The following is a 6,417-nucleotide window of genomic DNA, read 5'->3' on the forward strand; positions in this document are numbered from 1 at the left end:
ACCCTCATCAAGAGACTGTTTAATTCCTCTTAATTTTCTGCTATAAGGGTGGTATCATTTGAGGTTGTTGATATTTCTCCCCACAATCCAATTACAGCTTGTGCTTCATCCAGTCCGGCATTTCACGTGATGTACTCTGCATGGTAAATAAGCAGGGTGACAATATACAGCCTTGACATACTCCTTTCCCAATTTGGAACCAGTCTTTTGTTCCATGTATGGCTCTAACTGTTGCTTCTAGACCTGCATATAGGTTTCTCAGGAGGCAGGTAAGGTGGTCTGGTATTCCTTTCTCTTGAAGAATCTTCCACAGTTTGTTATGATCCACACAGTCAAAGACTTTAGTGTAATCAATAAAGCAGAAGTAGATGTTTTTTCTGGAATTCTCTAGGTTTTTCTACGATCCAAAAGATGTTGGCAATTTGATCTCTGGTTCCTCTGCCTTTTTAAATTTATTTTTTAAATTTATTTATTTTAATTGGAGGTTAATTACTTTACAGTATTGTGGTGGTTTTTGCCATACATTGAGATCAATCAGCCATGGGTGTACATGTGTTCCCCATCCTGACCCCCCTCCCACCTCCCTCCCTATCCCATCCCTCAGGGTCATTCCAGTGCACCAGCCCTGAGCACCCTGTCTCTTACATCAAACCTGGACTGGTGATCGGTTTCACATATGATAATATACATGTTTCAATGCTATTCTCTCAGATCATCCCACCCTTGCCTTCTCCCACAGAGCCGAAGACTGTTCTATACATCTGTACCTCTTTTGCTGTCTCACATATAGGGTTATCCGTGCCATCTTTCTAAATTCCATATATATGCATTAGTATACTATATTAGTGTTTTCTTTCTGACTTACTTCACTCTGTATAATAGGCTCCAGTTTCATCCATCTCATTAGAACTGATTCAAGTGTGTTCCTTTAATGGCTGAGTAATCTTCCATTGTGTATATGTAGCACAGCTTCCTTATCCATTCGTCTGCTGATGGGCATCTAGGCTGCTTCCATGTCCTGGCTATTATAAACAGTGCTGCGATGAACATTGGGGTGCACGTGTCTCTTTCAGTTCTGGTTTCCTCGGTGTGTATGTCCAGGAGTGGGATTGCTGGGTCATATGGCAGTTCTATTTCCAGTTTTTTAAGGAATCTCCACACTGTTCTCCATAGTGGCTGTACTAGTTTGCATTCCCACCAACAGTGTAAGAGGGTTCCCTTTTCTCCACACCCTCTCCAGCATTTATTGCTTGTAGACATTTGGATAGCAGCCATCCTGACTGGCGTCTAATCGTACCTCATTGTGGTTTTGATTTGCATTTATCTGATAATGAGTAATGTTGAGCATCTTTTCATGTTTGTTAGCCATCTCTATGTCTTCTTTGGAGAAATGTCTGTTTAGATCTTTGGCCCATTTTTTGATTGGGTCATTTATTTTTCTGGAATTGAGCTGCAGGAGTTGCTTGTATATTTTTAAGATTAATCCTTTGTCTGTTTCTTCGTTTGCTATTATTTTCTCCCATTCTGAAGGCTGTCTTTTCACCTTGCTTATAGTTTCCTTTGTTGTGCAAAAGCTTTTAAAAAATATGGAACTTTTCACGAATTTGCATGTCATTCTTGTACAGGGGCCACGATAATCTTCTCTGTATCATTCCAATTTTTTAGTATATGTGCTGCCAAAGTGAGCACCATTTGTGGCTCTTTATTGTGGAGGTTCCGCCCTGTGGGTGGGGTTGGACTGGTGGCTTGTCAAGGTTTCCTGGTTAGGGAAGCTTGTGTCGGTGTTCTGGTGGGTGGAGCTGGATTTCTTCTCTCTGGAGTGCAATGAAGTGTCCAGCAGTGAGTCTTGAGATGTTTATGGGTTTGTTGTGACTTTGGGCAGCCTGTATATTGAAGCTCAGGGCTATGTTTCTGTGTTGCTGGAGAATTTGCCTAGTATGTCTTGCTCTGGAACTTGTTGGCCCTTGGGTGGTGTTTGGTTTCAGTGTAAGTATGGAGGATTTTGGATGATCTCTTATCAATTAATGTTCTCTGGAGTCAGGAGTTATCTGGTGTTCTCAGGTTTTGGGTTTAAGCCTCTTGCCTCTGGTTTTCAGTCTTATTCTTACAGTAGCCTCAAGGCTTTTTCATCCATACAATGATAAAACATCTAGGTTAATGGTGAAAAGATTCTCCACAGTGAGGGACACCCAGAGAGGTTTACAGAGTTACATGGAGAAGAGAAGAGGGAGGAGGGAGATAGAGGTGACCAGGAGGAGAAGAGGGGGAATCAAAAGGGGAGAGAGCAATCTAACCAGTAGTCAATTCTGTATGTGCTCTCCACAGTCTGGAACACCCAGAGAGGTTCACGGAGTTACATAGAGAAGAGAAGAGGGAGGAAGGAGATAGAGATGAGCAGGAGGAGAAAAGAGGGGATCAAAAGGAGAGAGATAGATCTAGGCAGTAATCAGTTCCCTAAGTGTTCTCCTCAGCCCAGAACGCACACAGAGTCACAGAGTTGGGTGGAGAAGAGAAGGGAGAGGGAGGAGATAGAGGTGACCTGGGGGAGAAAAAGGAGAGGCAAAGGGGGAGAGAGCAATCAGGCCAGTAATCACACTCCTTTATAAAAATGGGTACTGAAGATTGGATTCTTAAAGGTACAAAATTGATAACAAATACCAAAAAGCAAAGATTAAAAATCTAGAGTAGAGGTTAGATATCAAAAATACAGTATTAAAGAAAAACAAAACAAAATCATGAAAATTATAAAAAATATATATGAAGTTTGTTTTAAAAATAGGGTCTTTTTTTTGCAAGGTAATTGTAGGTTATAAAAATGAAAATTAAAGGAGTTAATAGAGGACTTAAAATTTTTTTTTAAATAATTAAAAATGATAATAGTAAAAATATATCTAGGAATTACTCTGGAGCTGTTGCAGGAAGTGTGGGGTCAGTTCAGTTTCAGATAGTTCATTGTTCCAGCTTATACTTTTCAAGATCTGTAGGCCCCTTCCAGTGTAGTTGGTGCTAGCTACAGGGTTTTAATCTGTTGCACCTGTCACTTCCAAAGCGGTTCCCTCTGTTTATTTTGGCTTCTTCTGTTTGCAAGTCTCTTCAGTGTCTAGTTTCCACCCTGACGCAACGGGGCAAAGGTGGTCACTTATTTAGGCTCACTTGTTCAGTCGTGCTGTAGGGAGGGAGGGGCACTGCAGACAAACCTCACTGGGTGTGTGGGGAGCGCTCACAGTCTGGGTCACACTGGGTTTGCCCCTGCTCAGGGCGTGTGAGCCTTCCCCGTCTACACTGCTCAGGCTCCTGGTTGCTCTGCATGTGGACTGTCTAAAGCGGGCCCTGGGTTGCGTGCACTTTCCAAGTCTAAGCCGCTCAGGTTCAGGTTCCCGGGTACTCCCCAAAGGCGCAGACTTGGTTGCCCTTCCCAGGTCCCAGCAGCTCAGGCGACCAGGTGCTTGGGGAGCGCGCTCTCCCGAGGTGGCGGGGCATCTTATCACCTCCCCGTCCCAGCCGCTCGGTCTCCTGGGTGGCAGCGGGCGCCTGTGTCTCTTCTGGGGAGCTGATCTCTGGCTGCGACCCTCCCAGCGGAAGTCAACCGTCCAAAATCCCAGGAAGTCTTGGTTAGCTACCAGAAGCCTGCTTGCAGTTTGGTAGGGAATGCCGGCTCTGGGGCCGAATTTGCCTCTTTCCAGCTCTGGCTTCTGCCTTCTGCTTCCCTGCCTCCGTCGGGGGATGGGCCGGTCTGCAGCCGGCTAGCTCTCCTCTGGTGTTTGCTCGTGGGATAGTTCTCTCTCTCTCTCTCTCTCTCTCTCTCTCTCTCTCTCTTTCTCTCTTTTTCCTCTCTCTCTCTCTGGCTATCCTACAGTTTGGGTTGCTATCTCACATTAGCTCCCTCAGATTGCCCTCAAGGCATTCAGGTCCAGTCCTTACCCTAAGCAAAGCAGCCTGCTCCTCCCTGTTCAACCCCCACTTGCTGAGGCGGATGTGAACTTCTGGGCTACTTCTCGGCTGGGAGTTGCTGTTAGGCATGCAATCTGTGGATTTTATTTATTTATTTTCCCCTCCAGGTTATGTTGCCATCTGAGATTCCAAAACTCCCCATAGACCCGCTGGTGAGAGGGTTTCCTGGTGTTTGGAAACTTCTCTTTAGACTCCCTTCTGGGGATGGGTCTCCATCCCTAACACTTTTGTCTTGCTTTTTATCTTTTATATTTTGTCCTACCTCCTTTCAAAGATAATAGGCTGCCTTTCTGGGTGCCTGATGTTCTTTCTCTGCCAGCGTTCAGAAGTTGTTTTGTGGAATTTGCTTAGCATTCAAATATGCTTTCGGTGAATTTCTGGGGGAGAAAGTGGTCTCCCTGTCCTATTCTTAGGACTGCCCCCCCACCCCCCGCCTTTTATTTAAACTCAGCCTGTACATCTGGAAGTTTTAGATTCAAACACTGTTGAAGTCTAGCGTGAAGTATTTTGAACATGACTATGCTAGCATGTGAAATGAGTGCAGTCATGTGGTAGTTTCACCATTCTTTGGCATTGCCCTTCTTTGGGATTATGTACCATGGATGCTTAATATATTAATTTTGAAAAAATAATAAATGGCTCTAAGACTTTTACACTTTCAACTCCTTGTGACAATGACAAATATCACTTCTCCCTCATATACCTACCTTATTATCAAGTAAACATGTGATTAAGTGTGAATAACAAACAGTTCAAATTTTCTGCATTCAGTGATCACAATCCCATGACAGACCAAGTTAATCTAGTATTTTAGTACAATTTCTAGTGTTTTAATGCAGTTTCAGGTATTATAAATTAAATAAATCTCATAACTTTAGTGAATTAATTACAAGGATTCACAGCTATTAATCTATTCCAAATAGTAAAACTCCCAATAGTTGTCAGCTAGTCAATGCTATTAACACAATCAAACCTGTTGTTTATTTTGATGGCATATCAGATATTTTGAACTTTCTGAAAACTCTCTATTATGCTCACTTTTCCTTTATACTACTGAGTTCAGATTTACCCATCTTAAATGTATCATTTTCTAAAGTGAAATTTTAAAATTGAGAAAATGTGTAATTTCAGTAGCATAACTGTGGAAATAGAAAAGACAAAAGCGACAATGAGACTGGTGATTACCTGGTATAAAATGTACTATTAGTATATGAAAGTGAAAGTCACTCAGCCCTGTCTGACTCTTTTCAACCCTGTGGACTATACAGTCCATGGAATTCTCCAGACCTGAATACTGAAGTGGTTAGCCTTTCCCTTCTCCAGGGGATCTCCCCAACCCAGCTATTGAACTCACGTCTCCCTCACTGAAATATATTCACAATATCCAGTTCTTTAAAAAAACACAACAGAAAAAGGATATGTAAATTATTGTCTATGTGAGAAGCACAATGAAAATCATTCTTTATCTTGATAGAAATTATGTCACACTTTGTATATTAATGCAATCACAATTTCTGTGGTTTTATTTAATTTACCTGACTCTAGGATTCACATTTGGGAATATACTTTCTGCTTATGCATTTTCTTTTCTGTGGTACACAGATAAAGAACGATTTTCATTGTGCTTCTCACATAGACAATAACTTACATATCCTTTTTCTGTTCTGATTTTTGAAAGAACTTGATATTGTGAGTATACTTCTAAATAAAGAATGTTGTCCAAATAACCAAAGTATTTCTAAATATTTTCATTATTAATTACAATATAATCACTATATACTTTTTTTCCCCTAATTCTCAAAGGGAACTCATCTGCTACCATCATATTAAAAGTAGATCCAAGTTTATTAATTTAACTTTCAACAGATTTTAAAAATTCAATAGGATTGAAGAGCATGTAGCCTGAACATTGGGTTGGTGCTTCAGACATTGTATACTTGATTTAGAGATGAATGATTGTTCATTATAGAAATATAGTAATGGATATGTAAATAATGTCATCTAAGTCCAGGTGCTAAAGAGCATTATCAAATGCCATTAGTGAAAGTCAATATTATTGACTTTAAAATACTTTTTTTATCTATAAACTTTGTATATTTATGGCTATCTTAACTTTTTAATTCAAATATTCATAGAACTTTGTGTCATCTTAACATCAACAGATTTTACCCAAAGCTTTTTCTTGTAGCACGTGTTCTATGCTACAGGAAATTTACTTCAGCTAATCAAAGCACTTTGCCTGGTGTATTTTATTTCCATATTAGGAGAATCAAAAATCTCAGTGACAGAATTTTAGTATATCATTGTGTGATAACAAGATTAATTATTTTTTGCCATAATATGAAGTAATTTTTTATGAACAAATAGCTGGGTTCTTAGCTCTAAAAATTTCAATAACAAATCAATGTGCAAGTGACATTTAAAGATATATAGCCCAATCTTTATTGTGGGTTTCCCTGGTGGCTC

General features: G+C 40.5%; 1 non-coding gene across 1 annotated transcript; it reads right to left on the reverse strand.

Annotated features, from left to right (window-relative positions):
- Nucleotides 1-1,580: 1,580 nt before the first annotated feature.
- On the reverse strand, nucleotides 1,581-1,689 carry LOC136148189 (U6 spliceosomal RNA). Its single transcript, XR_010659473.1, has one exon. It is a non-coding gene; the product is annotated as a U6 spliceosomal RNA (small nuclear RNA).
- Nucleotides 1,690-6,417: the final 4,728 nt, after the last annotated feature.

This window comes from Muntiacus reevesi, chromosome 16 (genome assembly GCF_963930625.1).
Source record: "Muntiacus reevesi chromosome 16, mMunRee1.1, whole genome shotgun sequence".
NCBI classification, from domain to species: Eukaryota; Metazoa; Chordata; class Mammalia; order Artiodactyla; family Cervidae; genus Muntiacus; species Muntiacus reevesi.